The sequence below is a fragment of the Ammospiza nelsoni genome, chromosome 1, assembly GCF_027579445.1.
Source record: "Ammospiza nelsoni isolate bAmmNel1 chromosome 1, bAmmNel1.pri, whole genome shotgun sequence".
In the NCBI taxonomy this organism is placed as follows: Eukaryota; Metazoa; Chordata; class Aves; order Passeriformes; family Passerellidae; genus Ammospiza; species Ammospiza nelsoni.
The window spans coordinates 33,025,185-33,037,625 of NC_080633.1; the positions used below are offsets into that span (position 1 = coordinate 33,025,185).

At 39.3% G+C, this 12,441-nt stretch overlaps 1 long non-coding RNA gene across 1 annotated transcript; it reads left to right on the forward strand.

The window, feature by feature from the left end:
* Positions 1 to 5,303: 5,303 nt before the first annotated feature.
* Positions 5,304 to 7,870, forward strand: LOC132070768 (uncharacterized). Its single transcript, XR_009418039.1, has 3 exons — positions 5,304 to 5,370; positions 7,513 to 7,613; positions 7,715 to 7,870. It is a non-coding gene; the product is annotated as an uncharacterized LOC132070768 (long non-coding RNA).
* The last annotated feature ends 4,571 nt before the right edge of the window (positions 7,871 to 12,441 follow it).

A 12,441-nucleotide genomic window follows, 5' to 3' on the forward strand; every position in this document is an offset into this window, starting at 1 on the left:
CTGCACAGTGTTTGAGCATTATTAAAGCAGCCAAATTAAATTTTAATCATGTAAATGCAGATGAAAATGTGCCTTTTATTCTTTGTTTGGCGTTTCTTTTTTGTGCAGCAATTTTTCCTGTGCCTCTGAAACAAATCTGCAGATATAAGTGAGCCCTGCATGATAGAAATTGTTGTTGATGTTTTAATTCTTTTTACTCTCAACTGTTATTCTCTGCCTGCCTTAGGACAGCAGCTGGTTCTCCTTGAACTCTATTTGCAGACCCTTTTCTAAAGCTTATCCTTGCCCAGGATCTCAGTGACTCTTGGACAATAAGAAGTAGATCTGTGTACCTTCATGCTTCACAATTTGGCCCTCCAGCTTTGAAGTCAATCTTCACTAACTTACCTTTCTCTTGGATGCCAATCATTAGCACATAATTTTATAGCCTCATATCTGCGCATTCTTTGCCTGAATTGTCTTTCCTTAGATTCAGTTTTTGTGTAACTATTTTCTATCATCTTTCAGTCTCCTGGCCAGGAGTTAAGGCCAAATAATCAAACCCTCTTTCTTAGTTACACTTGTGTATTCATGATTTGCCAGCTTTACAGAGAAGACTGTTTAAGCATGGAGCTAAATTACAAGAGTTTTGTTAATTATGAGCTTAATGTGTCCTGTTTACTGTGTTTGGGTTAAGGAAATGTCATGATCCAGTACCAGGCCAACACAGCTGTAGTGGCTCCAGTGTCCTGGCAAGGTAGCTTAGGTATCACTGCATATCACCTACACAGTAGGTGATATGCATATAATCTTGGTTTTCAGATAACTTTTGTGCAGTATATGTTTTAATAGTTTCACTTTGACCATTTTCTGCATGTGAGAACATTACTGATAATGTACAGGACTGTCTATCAAATCCTTCCACAAAATTATTTCCAATGTGACACTACCACAGAAAACAGGAGAATAAAACATACAGCATTTGAGCAGGGAAGTTATCCTGTAAATAGTGTATCTTATTGCTCATTAGAATTGATGGATTTTTTAAATTAAAAATTAAGTGAATCTCATGAAACACACAATACTATAGGAAAGAAGATTCAGTACTTCATGACTGAACATTAGGGCCAGCTAGAGGTTTTAAATGTATTTCACAAAACTTGTACAGAACATCTGCCCAGAGCAGCATTCAGGATTGTTCATAATAATCCTTAGATACTAAAACCCCCTAACTTTCTCTCATGTGTAAGGAAAGCTTCTACTTCAAGGATGTAGAAAAGATTACTTGGGACATTAAAATAAGTTGCTTCACTTCTGCTTTCCATAAAAATTTACTGTGATAATGTTCTCTAAATAAGGTCTGAAGTACACAAATAAAAATTTTAATGGCCAGTTTCAGGGTATTATGCTTCTGTGTTGCTCTATCACAGGTACTCTCTGAAGTGCAAAGAGCTGCTCTTATCTCCGCATTAATTCTTATAATTAATTAATTTAGCTGGTGTTGATTTTAGCAGGGATTAATAAGTTTTACAGCTATTAATAAGAGCAAATTTCTTTGACTTGTTTTATCTGAAGAAAAGAAGCATTTGATTTTGACTGTGTAAGGTGATACAATCCAAATCAACACAGCACTGCTGGCAGTTTAAGGATTCATTCTGGGTGTGTGTACATGTGTGTGCCCCAACCACTAAAGTTCACCAGAAAGCAATCTGTGCTGCCTGCAGAGTACAGAAATACAGATGAGAGTTTTACTAAGAACTGTAATACTAATAAATATCTTTCAGCTGTTTCCTGGGGAGTCTTTTAGACCTCTGGCTGTTAATCCTTGTCCCAGTTCTTGGGGAAAATCTATTTTGCTTCAAAGTGCTTTATCTATAATCAGCTTAGTCAGAATTAATCTCCGTGCCCATCTGCAGGCTCCTGACAGACTGGTAATTTCCCTTCCATCTCAATCTCATGCCCAGAGGAATGGCACACTTGTAAGCAGTAAAATTTTGTTATTTTCAGCAAATGTAAAATTGCCACAGGAAAATAATGTAAGGCTTTAAAACAGGGACATTCATGTTGGGTAACTGTAGCAAGAGCAATGTTTAGCAGTAAGATCTTGCAGCCACTCATTCAGCCAGACCAAGATTCAATGTTCAGTCTGTCTCAACATGCAGTTTTGTAAGTAACATCAAACACAAGGAAATGGAGTAAACACGATGAAATATTGTCCTACATCCATATTCCTCATAGAATCAATTTTCAGTTTCCTTAGTGTGAGAAGGGGATATTTGTTGTTGACAGACATTTGACAGTATCTTGAAATGCAAATACTCAAGAAGCTGTTCAAGCTCTTCAAATGCTCAGATTTCCTTCACTTTAATTTTAAGTGTGTAATCATGGTTCACTCCTGTATTTCTTTGCATGCATTTGGATCCTCTTAGCTAGAGATTTTCCTCTGAGTATTTACAATGTTTTATAAATATTGAACAACCCTTTATGCCTGCAAGATGCACAGTTTTCAGATCTCATCTTTTAACCCAGATTTCATGTTTCTTGGGAAGTGACTAATTCTCTGGAACCACTCTGATAATTAGTGCAAGTTGGAAATGTCTTGTTTCTGTCTTCAAGTGCAAGTTGGAAATGTCTTGTTTCTGTCTTCAAGTTTTTGACTACTTGTGTACAATCCCTGACATCCCATATCCTTCTCCCTGGGTGAAATAGGGATAGGTGAGAGACGTACAGTTATCTTGTATTTTGCTGTTAATATTGACCCAGGTCAGAGAAGTTCCTGGCTTGGAGACAGTGAACAAGCAAGCTTTCCTGTGTAAAAATTCTGTTCCTGTTGAGTTCTGGTAATCTAGATTTCTAAATCAGCATTTGAGATTGTCTTTCTTGTAGTCCCCTTACCCAAATCCAGCATGTGCTCTTCCTGCTCGCAGCTGGTATTTATGCATCTGTGTAGAGCTGTGGATTTATGTTTTGTGTATGGAGTCTAGTGCTGCTAATGTGCAAAGTATTTAGGCATGTAATCCCTTCTGGTAAATCCAAAGAGCCCAAGTGTAAGTGATGGCAAAATAGCTGCTGTTGATTTAGAGTCCATTACTTTGTGTTCTTCTCCTCTTTTGCTCCTGTAGAGAGATAAAGCAATATGCCAAAAGTTAACAGAAAAAGTGACAGAAGGCGAATGGCACCTGTTTTATTTGCTCTCAATAGAAAGACCAACTTGAGTATTTCTGTAATTTATAGTAGTTCAGTGAATTCATATTTCAAAATTTCAAACCCTCACATTCTTCTGGCTGGCACTGGGTTGACAGACCTGGTGCTGAACATTTGCTTGAATTTCATTGCTAATGAGCACTATGATGCTGTGTTACTGTCTATTGGGAATGCTGTGGTACCAATCTTTTGAAGGCTTTAGGCCCTAAGAACTTACAAGATGTGCTCATCAAATGCTTGATTGTGATTTCTAATCGAGTTTGTTTTGCTTACTGATGAAACCCTTCTCCCTCTGTTTGTAGGATGATAAAGTTAAATCACTTTTCCTGAATTTGTTCTGCTGTAGCAGACTGATGCCTGAGCAGGTGCTGAGGAATGATTGCCTCCTCACAGTTGATGTGATTCCAGTTTCACTGCACCCAGGTGAAGAGTAGGAGCTGCATAAAAAACAAAATTCTGAGGCAACAGATTGAAAAAAAAGTGTTTAACTGAGGAGAATGGAGCAAACCCTACTCAATAGATGAAAACTTTTCCATCATCTGTTTGAGTCTTCTGTTTTGAAATCATTGGCCTGATCTGAAATATCAAAGTATAAAGGGTTTGGTAGATGCAAAATTTTTTTGAGATTATACAGGCTTCACTACGTTTTCTTTTCAGTATATTTCATTCTAATTAATTATTTGGAGTTATAAGTGTGATTTTACTTGTATTCTTGGTTTGCCAGTCTTTTTCTTTGCTCTTGTGTAGGCTTTACATTTATAGAAACCAGTCCTGTTAGATGCCAGAGATCTTTAAGATAAAACTTTAGTGAGTTGGTTTTTTTTATTGAGTTTTCTATCCCTCTTCATGCTCTAAATCCAGATAACATATTCCTCTTAAAGATGTTCTCGGATATTATTTTTTTGCTGAAGATTTCTTTTTATTGCATAGGCAAGTTGTTCTTACAGTAATTGCATTCAGGATTTAAGTAAACTCCCCAATATTCTGCTTTGAAAACTGATAAAAGAAATGGTGAGCACCCTTCCTCTTTTCTGTCTTTTTGCCTTTGAAAAAAATGCAATTAGTTTTCCAGAGAGCAGACATTCTTCTAGTTGCTCCTTTGCTGTGCTGCTGCCAACCAAGATATTCTACACACACCTTTGCAAAACCTGCTGTTTACCTGCTCTGTGTGCATGTATCACCTGCTATAAAATATTTTTTTTTGCAGAAGCTATGAGGGTGTGATTTTCATGAATGGGTTTGTTTGGCTGCAACACTTGGCTGTTGATATTTCTATTGAAAAATTCTGTCAGCTCTTTATCTGTACAGGAAATTGTTGTTTATCTTTAGGAAGCTTTCCTTTCTTTTCAGGAAGGAGCGGGTCAGAGTGTGCAGTGTTGCTGTAGCAGTATATTTAGCCTCTGGGTGTTGCTCTTGGACAGCACTGTTGGCAGACTGCTATTTTGCAGGAGACTTACTGAAGCTGCTTGTTGTTGGATGAAGAATGTCAAAATGCAGTATGTAACAGGCAAGCAGCAGCACCAGGGGAATTGGGGAGCCCCCAAGTACAATGATACAGTCCAGAGTGGGTAGAAGATACTCTTGACAGACTCATGTTTGACATTATTCTTGGTTTTTTATCCTTAAACCAAAATTAGATTTTTTTATAATGGAATAGTGTGTAAGATACTCATCCTCTTTTCACTGTATGATGCTGATTTTTTGATTTCTGTAAAGTGTACCTAACAAAAACAGTAAAATACTGGAAGTATTTTTATGACATACAAAGTATTTTTATGTAGAATTTTTGGGTAATGTGATAAATATTTTCATTACAGAAATCACAGAAGAATAATAGCTTGTCAATTTTGTCAATAAACATTTAAGAAGTTTTGTGGAATGCTTTCCAAATACTGATTGCACTCTTTCCCTATTAACTAATATTTTAATAATTTCATTATTAAAATTCTCACTCTAATTTCAATGACAGTTAAACACTGAAGAGAGGTTAGACTAACCTGATTGTTTGTATCATGCTGCGTAACAAATGTTAGAATAAATATTTGCCTGCTCTGGAGTCCATACAAACTAAAGTGTACTTAAATCCCCAAATTGTTAACCTTCTTGCTTTTCTGAAACTAGAAGTCAGCATTTATGCTTGTTTAAAGAAAAATGGATTGCAGATCATTCAAAATTTCTTTACCACCTGTAAGTATTACAAAACCTTTTGTCATGCATGAGCCTTTTCTATTTGAGTTAAACATTGATTAAAGTTTTAGTGTCACCAGTTCTGTTTGTTTCTATGTTGACATTTCTCTATGGTAATTTTGTAGCTCTGGCTTTCTTTTCCTTTCTTATTTGCCGGAGGCCTTAAGAAAATAGGTTGGTTCAGGGTGGTGCTGCACAGCTCTCCTGCCAAAGCTGAATGCTAATGTATGGTAATGGACTGCCTGCTGTGTGCTCTGAGACAGCTCTTGCAGCTGCATCTCTTCTGGCTGGAAATTGGAAAGGGGTGCTTGCAGGACAGGGAGGGGAGGCTGAAATGATCCTGTAGGAACTGTCTGTCTGCCTCCTTGCTCACTTGCTGCTTCTTCCATGAAGCCCAAAGGAAAGTGGCATCACTCTCCCTTGGTGTCTTCAATCCGCAGCTTGGAGCGGGGTCCTTGCACAGACCAGGATGGTGAGGGCCTGTCATGGTTTTTGCTTCATTGGGAAGGAAGTTGTCTGGCCTTTAGCAGTAAGCCTGCAGTTCCATCCCTGCAGTTCCAGCCCTGGCACTGAGAGCTTTCTTTGGTGAGCACTGTTACCTTTGATACTTGTTCAGAGTTGTGTTCTCTCCTCACTCCTCACCTTGATGCTCACCAGCTGTGCCTTGGAATCAGCTTTGGCTTTTGCCCAGTACATCATACCCAAGTCACCCACTACAGCTGCCTTCTAGGGTGTAGAAATGGCGACAAAGTCACCTCAGAGGAAATGCTCTCTTCAGGCACCTGCAACCACTTCCTCTGGCTCTACCCAGCCTGCAGACCTGCCACAGGGCTGCTTTTCTTTGGGAAGAGGAGTTCTTTCAGCACACTGGGAGAACATCAGCATTTCTTATCTCCATTGTTTAGGTGGAGCAGGAGAAACAATTTCAATTCAGGAGACTCCTGAGCTGTTCAATTCCTCCTGTTCTTCATGCCTACCTTAACATCCATAATAACATTACTACATCTTTCCAGGCAGTTTGCTGCTCACTTCATCAGTACTTAATACTTGTGCTTATATAGTTTTGAGAAGGAACAGGGTGAGTATTTTCTACTTTAAAATAGATTTCTGCTAATTAAGGGTCCTTCTAACTAACACTCACTGGTATTTTAACAGTTTTTTCCTGCATGTATGTATAGCCTGCAGGTTAAATTATATTCCTTCATAGGTAACTGCCTCAAGAACTTCCCCTAAATGGGCAAAGATTGATTTCATCTGCAGTCACCTAATTTCCCCAATTTGCAAAGAAACTGGCATGAATTTATCCTGATTTCAAATCAGTGGTCTGATAGCTTCCAAGTTTTTGACTTTCTAGACTGTGATGAATGTTTGAGAGAGAGCCTGATCTTTCTTTACATAATTTAAAACCCTGGTGAAAACTTTCCGCAGATTTCTGGGTGTGTGCTGACAGGCACTAAGACAATGTGCCACAGCTCCTGCAGCAGTTCTCTTGGACTGTGTTTTTCACAGCAGACCCACCATGGCTAGATAACTTTTAAATAGTCCTAAATCTGCTGCTACCACATGTGGTGATGGCATGTGGGATCAAGTGCTGGAGTCAGGTTTGGCAGCTTTAGATTCAGGAGCTGCAGTACATCCAGGACCACACCACGTGGAAGGCTGAGTTTAAATGCTGAATTGGACTTTTTGTAGATATATTTTAGTATGTTATATATGCCTAGCATTTGTGTGTTCATGCTCTATGTTACTAACAGGGGGAGAGAAATGAGATTTGCTCTGCTGTGTGAAGATGTGATCCTGGTTTGTATTTGTCACCTGTTGTGTTGCCAGCAGCTATTCAGCTGCCTGAGGGCCCTGGGTGAGACCCCCTTGCCCTTCCTGCAGTGCAGAGATGGGAAAGCTTGCCAAAACTGCCTGGCATGCCTTTCTTCTCTTGTGAACTTTCAGCTGTTAAACTTCCCTGCAACCTTAATAATTGGTAGCATCAATACAAGTCAAACAGACTGGACCTCTTCTGTCTCATCTTGGCAGTCATGGTGTGGACCATAAGTTTCTGATAATGGTACTGAAGTTTAATCTGTCATCTTAGCAGCCCTCTGGCTTCTTTCTCACCTCCTTTTCTAACTCCATGGCCTGTTTCAGCAAAGCCAGGAGCTGTACCACCTGGCATTGTTACACTGGGTACTGACAGACACGACAGCTCTGGAGAGAGTCCTTGTTGGAAGTCAAAGAAGATGGTGAAGGTGAGCCTTGGGGCTTTGAGATGCAAGATGACATTCCTTTGGATGCCTCAACAGCAGATTTTGCCCTTATTTGATGTGTCTTGGGTTTTCTTTTCTCCCAGATGTGGCCCAGGCTGCTTGTGCTGCAAAAGTGCATGTTACAGCCTTGGGTGCATGCATGAAGGGACACATACATCCTCCTCTCCATCACTTACTGAGCCCTCCATTCACTGCTGCAGCTTTTCCTTCTAACCAGATTCTTGACAACTTCTCTTCTGTTCCCTCTCCCTACTTTGACAATAAAGTTTTTCTGTTGCTCTCAAAGACAGTCTCTTGTGGTGTTATCAGAATCTGAAGTTCTGTGAAATGCAAGTTCTTAATAGTGCTGCCTGATGTACCCTGGAGTGGGTTAAGTTATTGCCCTGCTCAGGCAGCAGTAGACACAAGGACAATCCTTGAAGGGGAATGAGAGTTATGTACCAAGCAGACAGTACTTCTGGTGTCTTGAAGCTCCGTAGAAAGATTTTTAAATGGCAATTAACACACTTCAAATTTTTATGCTGTGTTTGCATGAACTGTGTTAAATTGCAAGCTGAGCAAGTCCCACCAGCTGAAACACTGAATAAACACACGAGAAGCCTTGTGCAGTGTAAAAGTCACATGCAGTGTGAATCTGTATAGCCAGCACAACTCAGAGGGTTTCTTTGTGTACAAGTGTTTCATGTTCCAGGATCGATTTAATCTCCCTCAGGAGAGAAAGTAAGAGAACTCTTCTGGAGCAAGTAGACTGAAGATGGTTTGGTCCTACTACTGTATAAAGCCTGCGCTCAAAGGAAAAGCCCCTGCTGACCTCTAGCTCAGGAGATGCAGGTAAAGGCTGATGGAAGCTGAAGTTATTTTGAAAACCCTTTTTTTCCTCATAGAGCTTGGTTTAAAGTTCAAATCTGCTGTTGGGAAATGCAGTTCTGTTCCACAGCAACTTTTCTTCCTGCTAATTTAAGATATTTGTCAAAATGGCGATTCCACAAAAGCCAAGCTAAGCTCTCCTTGAAGGCTGATCGGGACTGGCAGGCACAGTTAAAGCCAATTTCCAACATATCACATGAAAGATAGAAATATTTCAAGGTTTTTCTGGTTGCACAACAGTATGTTTACACTAATGCCTTTTTCCTAATACTTTTTTGAAACATTTTGTTAACCAGAGCCTGACTTTATTTTATTACAGTGACATGTCTTCAAAGCTGCTACATTCTTGAGGCGTCTTTTGCTGTTGGGGCTTTATAGTTCAGTCACTATGACTCAACAGACTTTGTACTTCAGCATTAATTCCTTACATTTCCTCTACACACATTGCTATTGTAGATAGTGTTCTCTTGGAAACACTGTTATTTATTTCATGGTGCCATTTGCAAGTAGTGTGACTGCTAATGTACGTAAACTGTGAGGCTGAACATTTGGGTATTTTGTAGTGATTTGTCTTTTTCTCTCTGACTTAATAATAGACTTCCAGCCATGTGTGCTGCAGATTTTCCCACTGTTTCACTAGGGAAGAGCTATTCTTTAAAGATAGGATCAAAAATCTCACTCTTATTTATAGTCTTCTGTTCCTACTGCTGCAGACAGAAATGGTGTGGGGAGCTTGGGGAGATACTGGATACCAAGGACTTGGTATTTGAATGCCTCTTTTTCCTTGGTGGTTATTTTTGTTTCAGTGAAAGTATCTCTTAAAAAAGACAGGTTTTGATGGGAAGCTTAATAAATATGCACTGGAACTTGCTCTAAGTAATTCATCTGAGGAGTGCTTGATAGTGCCTATACATACCACCCATACGCTATTTCAAACACAAGGAGTAGGTAGTATTAGCTCCTGCTGCTCCTAACTCTACCAGAAGTTGCACTTTTAGTCCTTTGCAAGAACACAGTGTCAGGAAACAACCTATTAGTGCTGTTAGGTGAGCCAAAATGCTGAATCTGGTTTATTGAATACTTGGTGTATTGAACATTTCCTAGTCAGGGCATGCTGACAGGCTGGCAAGTTGTGTTAATATCTTAAGACCTCAGGGCATTTATAAAGTTAATCTTTTGACATTATTATTTGCTTTTTGGCTCAACATCATGACCAATTCTTTCATCTTTTAAAAGTTCAGTTTATGACTGTGATTTAATTGATGATAACTACAAATTATACTGGCTGCAAAGAAATAAAGAAATGCAAGTAGTATAATTTGGGACGTGGTAATCTTAGTAGCTTGAGTCATGAATTTCATCATCTACTGCAGTTAGTATAATTTTATGATTCATAAATCTATTCATTTCTTTTTTTAGTGTGTCATCAGATAAACAGCTCAACAGTAAAGTGGCAGAATTGTCTTGTCTCACCCCAGTTGCAGGAGAGAAGGCAGGTCTGATTGTTCCTATGTATGCATAGTAAATCTGTCCCTCTGACCTCTTAAATCTGCAGAACAGCTTCCTGTGCTTCAGTGCCGCACTAGCTCATTAAGGCATTCAGATTACCAAATGACCACTACCTCTACCTAAAATTTATAGTTTGTACAAATTGTTTAGAAATGCATTTGTTCATTTGCTGAAGGTGACCTTCCACTATGGATCAGTGCACAGACACTTGCAGAGTGATCCTGGGCTGCCTTAAGCAGGAAGCCATCAGCATTTGCTTAATGTTAAGTCAGTGCTACTGCAGAAGTAGTGTCAGGCCCTCAAATAGCTGATGGCTCTGATTTAATTACAGAAAATGTGCTTTTTCTGTTACTCTCTGTTGATTCACTTACAATTTAAAATCCTCAAGTGGTGTGATGTGTTTTGGAATGTCCTCTCTTTCTAGGTGCCCTGCCAGCCACAGTACCTGCCACCTACTAAACCTGAAGTTTGAAAAGCCTTACAGAAAGGATCAATCTTTAGATAGATAGGTAGGTAGAGACACATTATTAAGTCAGAACCTGCCTTACTTCATGAGAATAAATTTGCTCTAGTAATGTTGCTTTTTCAGGAACCAGTGGTGAGAAGAAACAAGTTATGGGCATATAAATGCATTATATGTATATGTATGTATATATATATATATATTACCAGCGTCTTTGAACTCATGGTCATTGACTATAAATCAGTATCCTCAGTTCACAGAATCACAGAATTGATGAGGTTGGAAGGGACCACATTTGATCATCTGGTCTAACCTCCGGGCTTGAGCAGGGTCTTCCTAGAGCACAGGATTGTGTGCAGATGGCTCTGGAATATCTCCAGTGAGGGAGACTCTCTGGGTAACCTGTTCCAATGCTCAATAACCTGCACAGTAAACAAGTTCTTCATATTCACAGTTTCCTGTGCATCAGTTTCTGCCCATATCCTCTTGTCCTGTTTTTCATCATCACTGAGAAGAGCCTGGCTCCATCCTCTTGCCATGCTCCTTTCAGATGCTGGTAGACACTGATGTATAAATAAGCTTATGTTAAGGTGAATGCCTTTACAGTGTGACACAATCATAGTGTGACGCCAAGAAGCAGCACTGACCCAAAGCCTGGGTTTTAAAAATGCTTACTGGGGTCCATCTCTGCCATGTGTCTGTTCATGTTTAGGGCAGCTGAAACTCTCCTGCACTGGCAGGCATACAGGTGCTCATTTTGGTATCTGTATTTAGATTCCTCTGTGACCGCTGCTTTCTGGTTTTCATTTAATTCACCTACACCTCTGCTCTGTGGGGCTCTATGAAAAGAAGTTCAATCATGCCATTGGAAAAGATATGTTAATTCTGGAATAGTCCATGAATTATCAGCCACTGTATAATACCTTTGAATTTTTCACTGTTTTTACAAATCTTAGTATGATAACTCACTTTCATTTGCATAAGTTGCTGTGCAAGGGTATGTCACTTCTAAAGAACATGCATATATGTATTTTGACCTTGCACTGGTCATTTTAGTAGCCTAAAAACCAGATCAAATTAGCTTTATCAAGTTAAATGCCAAACAACTTCAACATAAAGAATTGGAGAAGACAGAAATTTTTAAGACTTAAAGCATGTCTTCATGACTTCATTCATATTCATTCATTCATGACTTCAATGCTATGTTCTGTCATTTCAGTAAAATAACAGAGAAACTCTTTTTGGCCAAGGTACCTTTTCCAGATTACAACATCAGTCATCAAGGAAGAATAAAAACTCACCAGAGACAGTTTAGAGAGGAGTATAAGAAAGTCAGATATTTACAAACTTGGATCGATGGGCCAGTAAAAATACTTGGGTAAAGAGAGGGTTTAATTCTTCAAGGAGGCAGAAATCTAGAACAGAGCTGAACAAAACTGAGTTTTTGTTCCCATGTCTTTCCTTTGGGGATAAATGGATTGAATTTTACAGAAAAGGAAGTTAAGTTAGATGTGGCTTCAAACTGGGAATAGGTTTAGATCAGATGTTACAAAGAAATTCCTTACTCTGAGGGTGGAAGAGGTTACCCAGATAAATTGTGGGTATCCCATCCCTGGAAGTGTTAAAGGCCAGGTTGGATGGGGCCCTGAGCAAGCAGGTCTAGTGAAAGCTGGTGGGGATTGGAACTAGATGATCTTTAAGGTCCTTTCCAGCCCAAATTTCTCCATGACTCTATGATATTAGCAGGAAAAAACCCCATTCTAATTCAGCATAATTAAACTCTGGAATATATGGTTTTGTCACTACAAAGTGAGATGAGGTATCTGTCTGGCAGAGTGTCACAGATGTGTGGTTACTATTGAGTAACTATATGTATAGTTACTACTGAGTGGGGGCTGGGCTGGAGAGCTCTTTTCTGTTCTACTTGGCTCTGTCTTTTGAAATTTTTTTAATGTATCACTTTGCCTTAAG